The sequence below is a fragment of the Topomyia yanbarensis genome, chromosome 2 (genome assembly GCF_030247195.1).
Source record: "Topomyia yanbarensis strain Yona2022 chromosome 2, ASM3024719v1, whole genome shotgun sequence".
Taxonomy (NCBI): domain Eukaryota; kingdom Metazoa; phylum Arthropoda; class Insecta; order Diptera; family Culicidae; genus Topomyia; species Topomyia yanbarensis.
In genome coordinates, this window is record NC_080671.1 from 47,101,571 (window position 1) to 47,117,793 (window position 16,223).

The following is a 16,223-nucleotide window of genomic DNA, read 5'->3' on the forward strand; positions in this document are numbered from 1 at the left end:
ATGGGTATTTTCGGAACGGGGTTGACGAGTACATGATGAAAATGGATGTTTGGAACATATTGTAAGGATTAACAAAAATATTGCTCAACCGGAAGTCGCCATATTGGATTTCAAAATGGTTCCAAACATCCATTTCCATCATCTACTTGTCGAGCCCGTTCCAAAAATACTCATACATAATAATTATTGAAATTTTGTGAACTGCTTTGACGAAACGAATTTTGCAAGAAAGGTGAAGCGAATTTTTTTTACGAACTATATCCCAAATAACGAACATATTTTTTACCAACCAAATCCCAATAGCAAACACATTTTTTTACGAACTAATTCGATTTACGAACCCCCGGTTTGGTTCGTGAATGGAGATTTCAGTGTATATCATTCGCAGAAATTTGTACTTTTGACTAAGATAGGGACCCTATTGGTACCATAGTAACCTTTCGGAAGATCCGGAATCGACTCTCGAAGTCTGTGGTTTTCCTAAAAGTTTTTCTTTCATAATTATTATTGCAAAGAACTTTCCGGAATATCCGTAAAATGGGTCATATCTAAGCTGACCAACTCTGACGAAAAAATCCGTACACCATACCGCAACGAAGCGAAATCGTTCATCACGCTCAGGCAAACGGTTTTCATAGTGTACGGATTTTTTCGTCAGAGTTGGTCAGCTTAGTCATATCATATGCTTGGTGCTGGAGCTCGGACCAATGCATATATGTACTGGGACCTATAGCTCTGTGATTATTTAGAAAGTACTGTTATCAGCATTCTTGAAAAATATATTTGCAGTTTTTTTTGAAGTATCATTATAGTACTTATTGTGACTTGACTTTGTACCGAATTGGCTGTGTCGTATCTTCCTGGAACATCAAGCATATCCGTAAAGCTGGACAATTGATAAGCTTTGTAGGTATTTGTAGTTGTATTTGTAGGAGTCTCAATGTGCCTATTTGTGCTTACGGTGATACAAGAACCCAATTGGTATCATAGTGTTCATCTAAAAAATTAGGAACAGCCTGCTCAATATTTGAAATTGGTTCTGAAACTTTGCAGTTTTTTAGTAAAATATTTCTAGAATTCCCAAACAATTTGGGTACAAGTTCATGTAGATTTGGCTGAAAATGTGCCTTAAAACTAAGTTCGAAATCGGGGTCAATATGACCCGCTAACACCTTATTCGTAACAAAAAGTTAACACCTAGGGAAGGTTAAACTGTCTGCAATCGAGGAAACCTTACACGCTACACAAAATATTCACTTTAGATGGATGTTGACGATTTATGAGTTTCTCAGAACATGTCAAATTTGCGAGTCAATAATGGTAAATATAAAGCGAATTCGACTCACTAGTGAATCCATTTGTTGTTGGGTTGTACAAGATGGACTGTATATGTATAGTATTACTTCAGGTTTGAATGATTGTCATTTTTTAAACCTATTGCGTTGGAGCTCTATATTCAAAAGTTCAGGTTTTGTTTGTGTTTCTTAATTTTCGGATTTTCAATTTCAAAATTCTTAGGTTTCGGTTTTTTAAATAATATATTCTCGGGCTCGGAACGAGCCCGGGGTTTCCAGTTTTCAAATTCTTGAATTTGGGTCGGGTTCGGGTTCGGAAAAATTGAAACCCGATCATCTCTGTTTAGAAGTAGCTAACCACCCGCAATGTGCACGTTTATAGATTTCTTTACTTTGAAATAAAGAGTAATGGCGCCGGCCACGTCCTCACAGTCATCGGAGGAAGGAAAGGAATGTTAGTGTAACATAGGTTGTTATGGACACCGTGTATACCTCTGTAATTCCACATTTGCCACAGGAAGGAGTTTTTGCTAATGGGATGGCGTAAAGTGTGACACAATAAGATACTTGATAAGAAACATGTGTTCATTGCTCTGGGCAGTCTGCTGTCGAGAATTTATGATAGATTTATTGTTTGATGAATTAATTGAGAATATAAATAAATAAATATATCAAAAATGTAACTTCAGCTCGGGACAGCCGGCTGTCGGAAGTACTACTTATGTTATGTCTCCTTCCAGCCCCAACCCTATCTCTCTCCATCATGCCTGAATACAGAAATTAATATTTATAGATATTGAAATGGTTAACCAATTCATTGAGTAAAATGGTAATATCAAACGAAAAAACTCAGCGAAACGGTTTTTGGTGAAATAGTTCAGACTCATTCTGAGTGCTCTTTAGGCCATTTCTCGTATATTTTTACAATGATTGCTTCTACTGTATTAGAAGCACATCAATTATTTTTAATTTGGCATATTTAGTAGGTTGGACATAGTTTTACGCACTAACAAATTTGAACATTGAAGTTAAAGTTTAGCTTTGTACAGTTCTAAAACTTGTTAGAGTAGTTGAGATAAACGTTGTCAATTCAAAACGGAAGAGCACTCGGTAAAGTTGATCAATGATAGCATTCAATTGAATAGTTTTCCGACGAAACGGAAATTTTACAGCCCGTTTTTCACGTCTCACACGGAGTTTAAGTCTTTTGCTCGGTCTAGGAATGATAGGACTTCTTCTGGGAAAGGAAGCCATTCTCAGGAGGAAGCAATTAGCATCATTTTGTATGATTTCTATTGACTCGATTCTAATCCCTAGTTAGATCGAATCTTGTTAGTAGTGCCACCTTTTCTCCAATACGGAAGCTGTGCACCTCTCCTAGCTGCAAAAGGAAGTCCTGCTGGAAGGAGAGCCAGGACGAGGAATAAAAATAAAATAACTTTTCCTCCAATCTGAAGACACGGGAGGCGTTCAGCAGCAATAACAATTTTTACAACAAAATATTCTGCTTTGCCGTATCCATGGGGCAGCAGAATGCGATACCGCGCCCACCACTTGTTGAGAGCGGAAGCTTTTTCCACCTATAAGCTTTGGCAGCTCGAGTGAGATGGAGCTGGGTGGAGCAACAAAGCGCACCACATCAGCGTACGCCGAGGTTTTCCAGATCCCCAAAAGTGGGGATTGTTATGCAGTGCGAAAGAGCGCACTCTCTGCTGCTGATCACACAGCAGCTGGTATCGAACATGTGACTGCACCGCCGCCACACCACCGGGGAGAGATTGATGTCCACATTTGCATTCGCTTATGTGCCCCGGTTTTGCTTACTGTCAACACGTGAGATCGAATGAGAGTGCCTCTCGTATGCTCGACGAAAACATGTGCTCTTCCAGAAGACCAGGTGGTTTGGTTGCTCCACCCATCGTCCGTTTAGTGAGGTCCATGTACAGATCTTTAATAGTACGAAACTTGTCTGACCAATTTCGATCCAGATCAAAGACTATTTTTTTAAACGGAACATAGTTTCCCGAATTTTTTATATAAACTTCACTAATCCTCCAAATTACACACAGGATTTGTATTGAAGCGACACATAATTTCCCACCGTGTTTCGTGAAACTTGTTGCTGTGGGGCCTGTCATGCTTAAAAAATACTAGCATCGTGCTACCCCAACATACGGTTGTCTCTTTCGTGCAAACGCTAGCTTTCGAAAAATACTATAGAACGAGCTTTTGACCTAGTGCGCAAGTTCCGTTCGTTCGGCCTTGCTTATGTACTGGAATTCGTGAGTTTTGTTTTGGTTTTCCACTGTGAGCCAGTTTAGTGTTCGTTGCGAAGAAGAAACAATCGGACCACGTGCTGGTGCCCTTCTTCTAGCTGCAACTTCAAACACGCTATGGTCTACATGTTATCCGTACACTTGGTTAGAAAGAGGTTTCCTCGTGGAGAGTAGGTGGCTCCCGTTGCAATCTATGTCTAGAAGCTCTGTTTGTTCCAGGGTTTCCACTGCAGGTTTACATAAAGAGTCCTTCCCAGTGACTATACTGGGTGTACCTACTAAGCAAATACAACTAGTCGTGAGATGCTACCTACCTTCCACGTGCATTTCCGCTTATCATTGCAATAATAAAAATTATCAGTTTCCGCATGAAACCGTTGAGCAGCGACTTTCCCATGGTTCTGATTTAGTTCTAGTTGGCGTGACGATGGGACCGGATCCTGAACGTAACACATTTTTTTCGTCGTGCATTCCCAAACAAAGTGAAGTTCTCCTTTGAAATTGCATGCTATATTTTTCGGTGGGCCCTGTTTTAAACCATACACTACTGTCAGAAATTAATCTCCCGTCACATTGGGGTGAATAAAATACCGGTGCCGGATCGTGATCACCACGCGGGCAAGCAATGGGAAGACCACAGCCGAGTGATGAAAGCAGGTGTTGTTTGCCGTTTGAGAAATGACCTCGCGCGATAGCAGAATGATTCATTGACTTTCAACAGGTTTAAATGGTTTGCGGCTTGCAATCTTTCCGTGTGGGTGGATACGTGTTGGTGTTCGTATGTGTGGGTGTTTAAGCAAGAGTGTGGTGCGAGAGTGCTTTTGGTGAGATTTTAAAATTGTTTCAAAGATAAATGATATTAATAATGCGTTGCATTGTTGCCCAGCAAAGGTGTTAATAATTCAAAAGTTATGGTGCTTTTGTGGCTGAATTAAACATTTGCACCGTAAGAGTTTTTGGCGGTACGCAATCGCGACGAGAGATCATGCTTTTGTGTGTGCTCTGGATGTAGGTGGCTGCTGAATTATTAAGGTAATGAATTATTGATTGCTAGCGAACATGGGTTTGGCGTTGATTTTTTTTGGGTCGATTTTAGATTATAAATATGTATTAATACTTGTTTGGTTGAACAAAAAATCAATTTATTTGTTTTACAAAATTTTATTATGGCGGCACCTTTTGGTTCAATAAACGTTTTTCGGAACTCTTACATCGTCACAGCTTGATATTTTTTTTTAAATATTCTGATTGTTATTACGTTGTCTTATCACCAAGTAAATTTTGTTATTGTAGGTCTTATCTTCTGTTTACAAGCAGATATATTTCGACAATTCTGCGCATTGTTCATCATGCGAGATTCCTGTAAACTCACTTCTTTCCTAAAAATTCAAAGACCTCTGCATCACTTATACACGATGTTAATGCTATTAACAAATAAAATTGACCATCAATTCGGTATACGGCATTCGAAAGATACAGTATCCAAGCATCTTCTCAGTTTATTTCAAAATGATCCATCGAGAGATTAGAGAGATATGACGATTTGAAGTTTTATGACACGTTTCATAAAACTACCAGCACACACTCACAGGTTTGATCTTATTTTCATAAACAAAAAAATGTATACTTATTTGGAACTTGGCATTCGAAAGATGTAATATTCAAGTATATTGACTGTTAAATTGAAAATATTTCATTGGCGGAATCGGAAGTTATAGCGATTTGAATTTGTATGCGGTCATCGATGGGTTTTCTATCTGACTTCAAGCGTGAATCCATGTTTGTCCATTGACTATTTGTAGCGTTTATACGTGTCGCGGTTTGAAACGTAAACCTTGCCGTTTAGTTACACAAATTTAATGTACAAAGGATGTTATTTATATGCTGCACTGAAAAAAATATGCAAATAGGGTTTGTCTATCTAACGTTATAGTTAAACGTGTAAATTAAATTTTAATAGAATAGTTGGTAAGTTTTCTTATAAAGGCCATATATTAGTGGCTTGTTTACTGATTCTAGATATTTTTTCCTTATTGAACAGGGAGACGTTCATTAACAATTTTAATTGAGGAGAACATACAAGAGAGTTTCCTACCTCAAACAATAGACTACATTATTATTCTCAACTATATGTATTATCATTGTTTAGTGAATATCGTTATATTAAAAACGATAACCTATCAATTTCTATACATTAGTTGATTGCAACGAGCGCAAATTATAAATCATAGAAAAATAAAATCATAAATTACATGTATTCAAAAAATGAACGTATTTGCTAATTCAGATCAATTTATATTACACTGATAGAATATATTCCTAAATCGCTACAAATTAGTTTCGTACAGACAATTATCATAAAACATACGAATTTTTCGTACATAAAATTACTCATTCGTAGTTCTCTTGAAACACTTTTATTTTTTATTGCGATTTTTTCGTAAAAACCACGAAACGACTCTCGTTGGCTTATTACGAAACGGCTTCATTAGGCAAACAAATTGTTCGCTGCTATATTCGAAAGCCTTTATAATATTTATAAGTGACATTCGTCAAACCATCAACGTCAAAAGAGCTTCAATAAAGGCAGAATATGGCACGAAGAGTGACAAAACCCCAAAAATCAATGTCTTGTAATTGTAATTTTGTAAATATTTATTTTATTTTTCTCTTGGCTTGAATAAAAATATCTCAATATTTTAAGATAATCAGATCAAAAATGAATTTTTAACATGTAGCTGAAGCAAGTGATGTCGAGAATTTCAGTTCAATTCAATTCATTCGAATTGTTTGTACTTTCGAACTCCAAATGGCGATATCTCAAGAACTACGTGGCCGATTGAGGTAGTTTTGAGTTCTTTGGAAAGATGAATGAATATGCTAAACTATAGATGCAAGTTTTTTGTGCAGAAATCAAAAACGTTTGCTCTGAATCAAGAAAAAGCAATTGAGAAATTGAATGCCATATCAGTAATTTATCGTTATACGTCTTACAATTTTTGAGATGGTCCCCACTTATCATGAATCTGACTCAAAATTTAGTGCTGTTTCAAGATATATAGGAGTCACTTGCGCATTTTGCCCCGAAGTATTCATATCTATGTTTTTGAAAATACCCATATGGACACGCCGAGTAGCTCAAAAATCTTCTTACAAATCAATTGCCTAACCAACATATTATTACCAAAAAATAGTAATTTTTACTAGTTTTGTCAACCATTTCTGCTATCCGATGTATTTAGCTACTATTATTAACGTGTATATTAACCCTTTAACGACCAACGCCTTCAAATGAATTAACATAAAAATAGTCGAAAAAAGAATTTTGGAATTTCAAAATTGACAGCAGAAATAGATTCAGCGACCAGAAATTAGTTAAAACTTCAATTTTTAGCCATATAAACCAATTTTTATAATTTTTTCACAACTTTGTATGAAGAGGTGCCACTGTGCGACGGTTTCGGTCTGACTATTTAGTAACCTATCCGTGTCCGCCTCTTTCATGAAAATTTCCTGAAACTCGTTCGTTTCCAGTTGATTCAGAATACGGAGCAGTACGGATTCGGTCGGATTCAGTGGAGCCATCGCGAACAGTGTTGGTTTTGTTTGAAAAAGTTTGTGTTTTTCTCTCTTTCGAAATAATTCCGTGTAATTGAATACGCAGTTAGCAGTATACTGACAGAATTAACAGTAGTAATTTGACCTGCTTAGTTAGTTAGTTTGAGAATAAATAGTTTTTTGGCCAAGAAAGAGAAATTATTACGGCAGATTTACAGTGAATTCACCATTCGAACTCGCTTGTCCAGATCAGCAAAGAATTCTTCGTATTTCATGTTTTCGTAAACTATGCTCTTAGCTATCTATAACTGCATAAATACTAATTTACTATCTATCTGCTATTATAAGTCCATAGATGCCAGTCTTCCCGAGCAGAGTCTGATAACAAATTGAGAACGAAACTTGATGTTATAATGTAGTAGGGAATGATTGCTCAGGTTGTTATCATTTTGGTCGTTTTAACGGTTAAAAGATCAAAATCGAAAGCAGAAAAATTGCACTATGACATCAAACAGAAAACTATTTATGCTATCAGTGAAAGCAAATTGAAAACTCATTGAGATGGTGAAATATTTCATTGATAACAAAATAAGTAATCAATTTGATGTTTGTCAAAGAAATAGAAACAAACATTTTTTTCTAAAAATATAAGCACATCAAAATGAGATCAAAATATGATGTCATGTCTGAAAAAGTTTAAACTGATATCAAAATAAGATTTAATTTTGAGGCTTGATATCAAAATATATTGTCTATTTGCTGTACTTTTGATGTTGGACTTTGCTCGGGTTCGTTGATAGATGGACTAACAGTACTAGTGTAGAAGCTTATCATTGAAATATAACGCTTTTTGATACATGAAGTACGGACAAAATACGAAACAATTCATATTTAATTATTTTTTTTTAATTCGTTTATTTGACACGGCTCATAGCGGTAGCTTAACGGAGCCGTGGATCTTTTATACGTTTACAATACATGTAAAAATAAAAATACAAACAAGAATTAATTATTTGGATCTCGTGCGCGCAACTTTTTATTGCGAGCGGAGACCTTTTTTCGCGAGGTCTGTTGGCAAACAGCGCCAGGGGAGTCATTTAATTCTCTCTTGTTTTTCACGTCCCGGTCGAAGCTGGCTTGGTGTCCGGCATCAGATGTTCTCCCTTGCTTCTTGCACTTATTGTTGATCAGTGTAAATCCGTCGTCATTGTTACTGCATTCGTTGCCGATGTTGCTTACAGTTGCTTTTGGGGTGCTGGATGATTCTTTTGCGGTTGTCATTATGCTCTGAACAGCTGCCACAAATTTGGCCACCGTTTGTGGTTCAGGCATTGGTATTGAAAACTCTGTTTTAGGTTGGTTTGCCGTAGATGAGTTGGCAATCGGTTGAGATGCATTTTCTTCTGCATCTTCCGCGCAAGGTTGTCCATGATGAGCTGTCTGATTACAATACTTGCACGTAGGAGTTTGCCCCTCATGGGTGCATAGCGTAGTTTGCATAATTGTAGTTCCGTGAGTATTGAGTTTTATTGCCAAGTAGGAGGGTATAGGCCTTTCAACCCGGATCCTCACTACAAAAACGCCGTTAGGTGTACCTGGGAAGAAGTTTCTCCAAGTATCAGGTGTAACGGATTCTACTTCTCCGTATTGCGACATGCATGTTGCAATTGGCTCAGGAGGGGTACGAGGTGATAGGTCATATAACCTTACATCTATATAATCATTCTCAATGTATACGGGAATCTTAATTCCAACGTTGTTACTTTCAACCACGTGTATTAAATTGTTCTTCAAAACGAAACGCTCGGCTTGTGCTAACGTGTTGAATGATATTAACACTACATTGCGAAGATGATGGCACTGAAGGTACAAGACTTCCGCAAGCCTAAGTTGCATTTTTACCTTCAGAAGGTATTCCACTTCACTAAAACTCGGTCGTTTTAAACAAAATTTAAAATCGATGACCGCAGCGTTGGGTCGGAGTAGAGCTTTTTCGTCAACTTTACTCATGATGACAAGAATAATCCGATATTTCCTTTGTTCTCGAGACAATGCACACTAGATCGAGAGGCCTGTTGTTCACTTGGCTCGATTGTACGTCTGACTGCGGCAGAAGTAGAAAGTAGACTTGATTTAATTATTTTGATTTCTGTTGGTTCATACTGTCATCAGATTTTGTGGGTTTCTCACTTCTAATGCTATCCTCGAAAAATAATCAAATTTTGTTGAAATACAGTTTAACGTATAATGTTTATATTCTTTAAATTTTTGTGAAATTTCTTTGTGTAGTTTGGTAAATTTAGTGAGATTTCTGCCCATAAATCAACATAATCAGGAAATAGCGGAACCCGGGGCTATTCGGACCTACCTAAGGAAATCGCCCTTTTAGGTGGATAGATGTGAAAGAATTCATCGGCTAAAGGTCCTAATTGTTAGTTTGAAACCACAGCTACATTTTGGTACCATAACAGTTCATTTGCATCACTTCATGGCAACGCTCTGACGATTTGCAAAAGTCTAGGTCTTTTCATTCTTTTACAATGTAGGGATAATTCGGACCTCTCTACGGGGCAATTCAGACCGTCATTTTTTATTCGTTTTGCAATGAAATATGTTTACCTATAAAATATTTATTGGAGAAAATCTTTAAGAAGCAAAAAAATATATTGCGTTACAAAAACATAAACTGGTTAGTCACAGCTGTCGATTGGCGCATCATGTATTTTCTTTGCTGTGGCGTGTGCAATCGTATGCGTAGCCGCAAGTCGCTGAACGGTGGTTGATGGAATAGGGGGTCCGAATAACTCCGCACGCTCATTTCGCACAATAATGGTGAGCATATTGAAAATATCTATATTTTCACCCAAACAAAAACCATTCCATAAAATGGGAGCCTCAAGCTTTCCAAAACACTCACCTGTTACTTTTTTCAGTTTTATTTGTTGCTTTAAGCACGGTTTTATCATTATAATGATTTTTGTTTTGAGATTGACAAAAAAATGAAACACGTTGTATCTCCTTTCTAAAAAAATCAAAGAATTAGATTCAGCAATTGAAATTAATGTTTATAAGCAATTAAAATTAATTGTTATTCTACGCTTTCTCAAATATTTACGACAGTCAGAGTTTCCAATACGATTTGCTGAGAAATCGAAGGGATCCGAGTTACCCCCACGGTCTCAATTGCCCCGGGTCCCCTTATAAATAGCTAAACAAACGTAAGGAAATTCAGCTCGCAAACTTAGAAACACCACGGGGCGGAGAACGCCATGGTTTTTCAATATCGCAGCAAAATACAAACAAACAATTATTCGAAATTGTCCAGGATTTTTTTGTCTGGCAATTAATCTGCAGCAGCGGCAGATGATTTTTGTAAGATTATGGGGAACTTATCACAAAAAGTGCCTTCAAAAACGTCAATTACCTCATTTAGACAAGACTGTGGTTCTTGTTTTTTGCCTGATTTGACATCATACCGTTATGCAAAATGAATTCTAGAGTTGTGTAGCGTCATCAAGATAAATTTTGTGCTCAAACATTGCAATATACGCACCAAACAATAATGAAATATAAATGACATGTGAATCAACACGAATGTAAAGATATAAAGCTGATTGAATTAAAAATTGAGTTAAAATCAATGCGTTCAATTAGAGCATTAAAAAGCATATGATTTTACACTTTCATTTGTATGATATTACATGTCATTTATTTTACAGCAATATTGGATTACAAATACACTAAACTGCATTGGTTTTCCGTTTAATGAAACTGTAATTTTCAATCAACGTGTAAAATTACAATAAAATTCGTTGAAAAAAAGTACGACAAGCCGTGTGTATTAGTGGTGGGACTTAATCTTACATTTATTTTCATGCTCCAAATATCTGCATGAAAATAAATTTAAAATTACAGAATATTTGTATCTGTGTACCTCAATTACGATCTTAATGTCTTCAAACGAATGAATTTCCAAGAAAAAATTCTTATTTTAAAACTAAGGGCCTAACATATTTTCTTAACATATTAAATATGAGCAGTACCACGTTTCTGATATGATGAAACGGGACATAATGCGGCTTCGGAAAAGCCACATTTTGTTTTCTATAAACATACCGCTTCGCTAACAGAAGGCTTTGAAATCAATTAATATTGCCTTGGTGAGTTCACTTCAGATGATTTTGAATCAGGATGATTCATTTTCAAAGCTTGTCGTTTCTGAGGAATAACAATTCTCTAGTTGTTCGAGTGTCTGGCGCCGTAATTTGTCTTTGCGTTTGACATTATCTGGTTTAACCAAAACTGAAATTACCAGCTCAGAAATATTCAACTTGTGATCGATATATTAATCCAAGAATGCTCTTCAAAATATTTTTCGAAACAAATAAAGATTGGGCTGCTCTTTTCTTTTCAAGTTTTGACGTAGGACTTACGTTTAGTATACTATGTAAGTATGTAATTTTAATATTTTCAAAACGGAAACCTTGTTTCATAAATTGGAAGGAAAACGTTGAACGCTGGCTACCGATACGTCGTTGGCTATATAAAACTTGTTTAAATAGTTCAAAAACTGCTTTAAATGCGAATCAACATTAATGATAGAACCTTTAAATATCGGTGTTACAGATTTTCTCAGAGCGAGACGTGTGAAAGACATAGTGCAGAACGGACGTGCGTGCTGAAAAACTGCATCGGACGACCAATCAAATCGGCTACCACCGGAGAGAAAAAAAAAAGTTGGTTAAGGTGGTGGTGGTGAGAAGGACAAAAAAAGGTTGATGCTAAGAAACTGGCTGCGAAAAATGGCGTTAGCAACTACCACTAAAATGCCACCAAAACAGCGAAGGCTGTAGCTGCTGTTAAAGAAGGCCGCCGAACCTGCTAAGAAAGCTGCCCGAAGAAAATTACCGCCGGCAAGAAGTAAATTCACGCGTCTCTAATGTTGCCAACAGTCCTTTTCAGGACTAACAAATTACTTGTAAAGAGTTATTGGTGCTTATTTTCCGTTAGCGCTATTTATTGTTGATGAATTTGTGCCATGGTTATATGCAAATCGTCCTTAGGATGAATACATAGTGGAAAAAGAATTTGAGTAGGAAGTTCCTTTTATTAACTTGTATTAAGTTTGTGCTTGTTAACTCTGTATTTTTACCAATGTATCTTTTAAGAAAATATTTTTTAAATTAATCTACAAATCCGATGGTTTTTACAAATCAATTAATGATTGCAAAAGCTACACCAAAACGAATGATTTATTTATTTGATTTGAAAATTATTAGTTTTGGATCTTTTGAAATGTATATTGAGAAGTAAATGCGTCAAAATGCAAATTTTTTCAACCTTTCGCCAAATTAGTGTAGGATAATATTATCTATAAATTACTAGTGTAAATGAAAATAAATAGCAATGTTCCCAAATCATCCAAAAGTATACACAAAATTTCATGCGCGTTCAACATCAAACACGCTTTGTTTCGATGAACATGTTTGCCTCAAATATTAAACGAAGAACATTTCATTTCAAACGTCCGTGTATACACTTTCACCGGAAAGATGCACACAAAGTAAAACGGCACTAGCAACAAGCGATGATGAGTAGAGAGAGAGAGAGAGAGGGAGAGAGTACATGTTTTTGAACGAGTTGACGTGTTCGGGGTTGTACACGAACTGTGGATTTAAAATTATCACCAGACAACATTGTGCTCGGTGTTCAGCTGATAAAATCCTGTTCTCGGCCTTTCTTAAATAAGGATTCGATTACTACTTACTACTTACTACTAGGAGTTAGATATCAATGGTTTAGGACATTTTCAACACCCACACATACGCGTAACCTATAAACCATCCGATATGAAGAATAGGGGACTTTCCTAGATCTATAACATTTTGCACTATCATAACTATTTGTACATATTACGTGTTATTATTTAGTGGCTTCAAATACATTGTAGGGTTGAAATAACAAAAAAATGTTTACATGCTAGGATTGATGTGTTTCGGTGATGATGAAAGTAAATATATTTCCGTAGTTAACGTTTCAGCTTACTATAATTCAGCTATCTTCAGAACTATTTAATAATAGTCAAAAAGTCCAATTAGTTTTACATTTTAATGTCATCTTAAATATGTCCGACTGAAGGATAGAATCCCAAAAATACTACAAACAAATGTTGTCTATTCCGTCCTTTGTGGCGGCTGTGACAATAGAGCGTACATCGGACAAACATCACAAACCCTGGACAAACTCACAACGCAACATAAAAATTCCATACGCACAAGGACGTCAATGACGGGTTTAACTGAACATGCGATGGAACATGGACATCAGTTTGATTTCTTCCAGACGCGTGTACTGGAGAAAATCAACAACGAAGCCTATAGACTGGTAGCTGAAGGTTGACCAAAACTGAAAAACAAAATCATGGCCGACTGCTTGGAGTTTAAATAGCCTCTGTTTAGAAAACATAGGTTACTCTCGGTAGCCGGCTGCCCAGAGTTTAATAAAACTTAAAAACTAAAGAAGATCTTTTCTTTGTTGAGTGACCGTATATTTGAAGACTAATGAAACAACTAGATAACAAACTGTACTTTACAGGTTGCATCGCTTGCTTGGAGTGAATCCTACAGCTTATACCCTTCTGAATGTCCAACTCCTCGACAACGATGGAAGAGTCTGATGAGTCGTCGTCTTTTCGATAAATTGGTGAAACACTTCCCCTCCATCCTACCCTTCATCCTTCTCCGTGAACGATGGAGATGGGGGCGGCTTGCAATGGTGGCTATCATGCGGTTGATGTTTTAATATGGGTTGAATTGGTACTAGGGTAACCAACCAATTTTGGATCCCTAGAGGAAGTGAAATTACGTTAACGTCAATAATATTTGCTTGCCTATATTTTTTAATGCAATGCATGCATAATTTATATAAAACATTACCAAGAAACTTTGTCAAACACATAACATGTCTAATACCAAATCAGACCAAATCAATAAAAAATATTACAATTGTATATTTAAATCCAATTTGAAAATGTCCACCGGTTCCTCTTGGCTATCGTTGAACTACGAAACGTTTTCGGTGATATTTTTTAAAACTGTGGATTCTATTTAATTTAAAACAATAAGAGATGAACTAATGATATTGAAACTTAGTAGACAACCCAAGGAATGAAATTGTTGCATCAAACGAAACAAATGCAGAAAAACCTGGCAGTGCAGGAGGCAAATACATTAACAGGGACCAAAATATGAAGGGGTCCAAAGTAGATTGGTTACCCTATATCTTACTAATCATCTCTAAGCAACTTTATTAGATAATTTGCAAAGAAATCAGTCAGTCATTAGGCAATCCGCGAAAATTATCGTCACAACGCAACACACGGTCAATTTTGATGAAATGAAGCGGTGATAAGTGTTGATACCTTCCGCAGAAACATGTTTGCGAAAACTAAATCCTAGAATGAAAATGCAGCCCGAGAATTTTGCGCGGGTTTAAGATCAATAAACCCATCATTTTCCATTTTACGTCAACCAACAGATCAACTCGTGCTCAACCACACCCAACCAATCGGTCGTTGACCAAGTGTAATGGCAAACCGCAAAGGAGAAATCACTGACACTGATTAATAAGGCAACATTTTATTACAAAATAACAATAATCAATCGGCAAGTTTTAATGATATCGCATTCTATGCGACCAGAAAACCACATCTCCACGCATAGAATCACATACAAATTGAGGCCCTGGTGGAGCGCGTCTGTCGCAATATCAGCACGCGGTCCGCAAATTGCACTCAGAAACCTTAGCTCGTCCGTTCACAATAAATGCAGGTACCGATTGTTTGTATTTGAATTGATCAAATTAAAAATTGTGCGATTAGCTTGATTAAAATCAAAAAGCATATTTAACATTTTGAATTGCCCTCCAAGCAAAAGAAAAGAACGCTTTCATACCAAGATTGACATTTCTCTGTGTGCCAACCGCACGTTTGTCACAAGTATTACTACGGCGCGTACAACATATCGCGATTTGCGTGGAATTGACCACAAAGCAGCAATAATCAGCAGATAGGCAATCAACCGCAATTGTTGCTGGCGAAAGCGTCACATACAATTCTAGGTTGTGTTGCCGGCGCCGGCCATGCCGCTCTGGTTGGGGTTTTCGACGGCCGGCCGTACAGCAAGAATGTACCAACCACGTGCCCCTGGGGGCCTTTGGCGGGTAGCCGCGAGTATTTATGGGAACGAAAATTATATCGCGCTGGCGAAATCCGGGAACTTGGGTTGCTTATTTTCTATTGCCATTTCAAAATCAACACAGTTTAGTGTGATTTATGTGGCAGCGTGGGTTTGCTGCTGGAATATGTAATATATTTGGTAACTATTCAATTGTGTTGGCAATATAGAAGTATTAAGTTATCCGGGTTTTGGAGTTAATCTGATCTTGTGCTTCTAGTCAGGGATATGAGGAGGTAGGTACTGTTCAATCACTTTTTTTGATTTGTTTATTTGACACGGCTCATAGCGATAGCTTATCGGAGCCGTGAACTTTTTATATTGCATGTTTACAAAATGTAAAATAAAAATACAAACAAATAATATTTTATAAATATTGAATCTCGTGCGCGTAACTTTTGATTGCGAGAAGTTTCTCCAAATATAAGGTATAACGGATTCTATTTCTCCGTATTGCGACATGCATTTTGCAATTGGCTCGGGAGGGGTATGTGGCGATAAGTCATGTAGCCTTACATCTATATAGTTATTTTCAATATACACTTTATCATTTTTAGGGTTCCTAGTACTGTCCCATTTCGGCGAGAACCGGTATTGCTGTACTCAGTACCGATAGTACAGGTAAAGTACCGGTACTCGAATAGTTTTTCAATAAATTCGACAAACGAGTCGAAGTGAAATTGAATACTCAAACTGATGATTTTATTCTCAAATGATTGCTTTATTCTGCTAAAAAAAGCATGTGCATTGTTTTAATTGTTTTGGATTGGTATCTTTAATTGCAGCAGAAATTTTTTTCGTATGCGATATCTTCACTTATTTTGAGATCGGGGCACCTTTGAAAACAACTATTACTAATA

The 16,223-nt window shown here is 36.8% G+C and overlaps 1 protein-coding gene across 3 annotated transcripts in view; it reads left to right on the top strand.

Annotated features, from left to right (window-relative positions):
* Positions 1 to 3,908: 3,908 nt before the first annotated feature.
* Positions 3,909 to 16,223, top strand: part of LOC131684436 (LIM domain transcription factor LMO4) — a 1,051,444-nt gene continuing 1,039,129 nt past the window's right edge. For all 3 annotated transcript variants that reach the window (XM_058967295.1, XM_058967301.1, XM_058967300.1), the window contains exon 1: positions 3,909 to 4,603. The gene's annotated coding sequence lies outside the window, so the exon portion shown is untranslated. The remainder of the gene's footprint in view (positions 4,604 to 16,223) is intronic.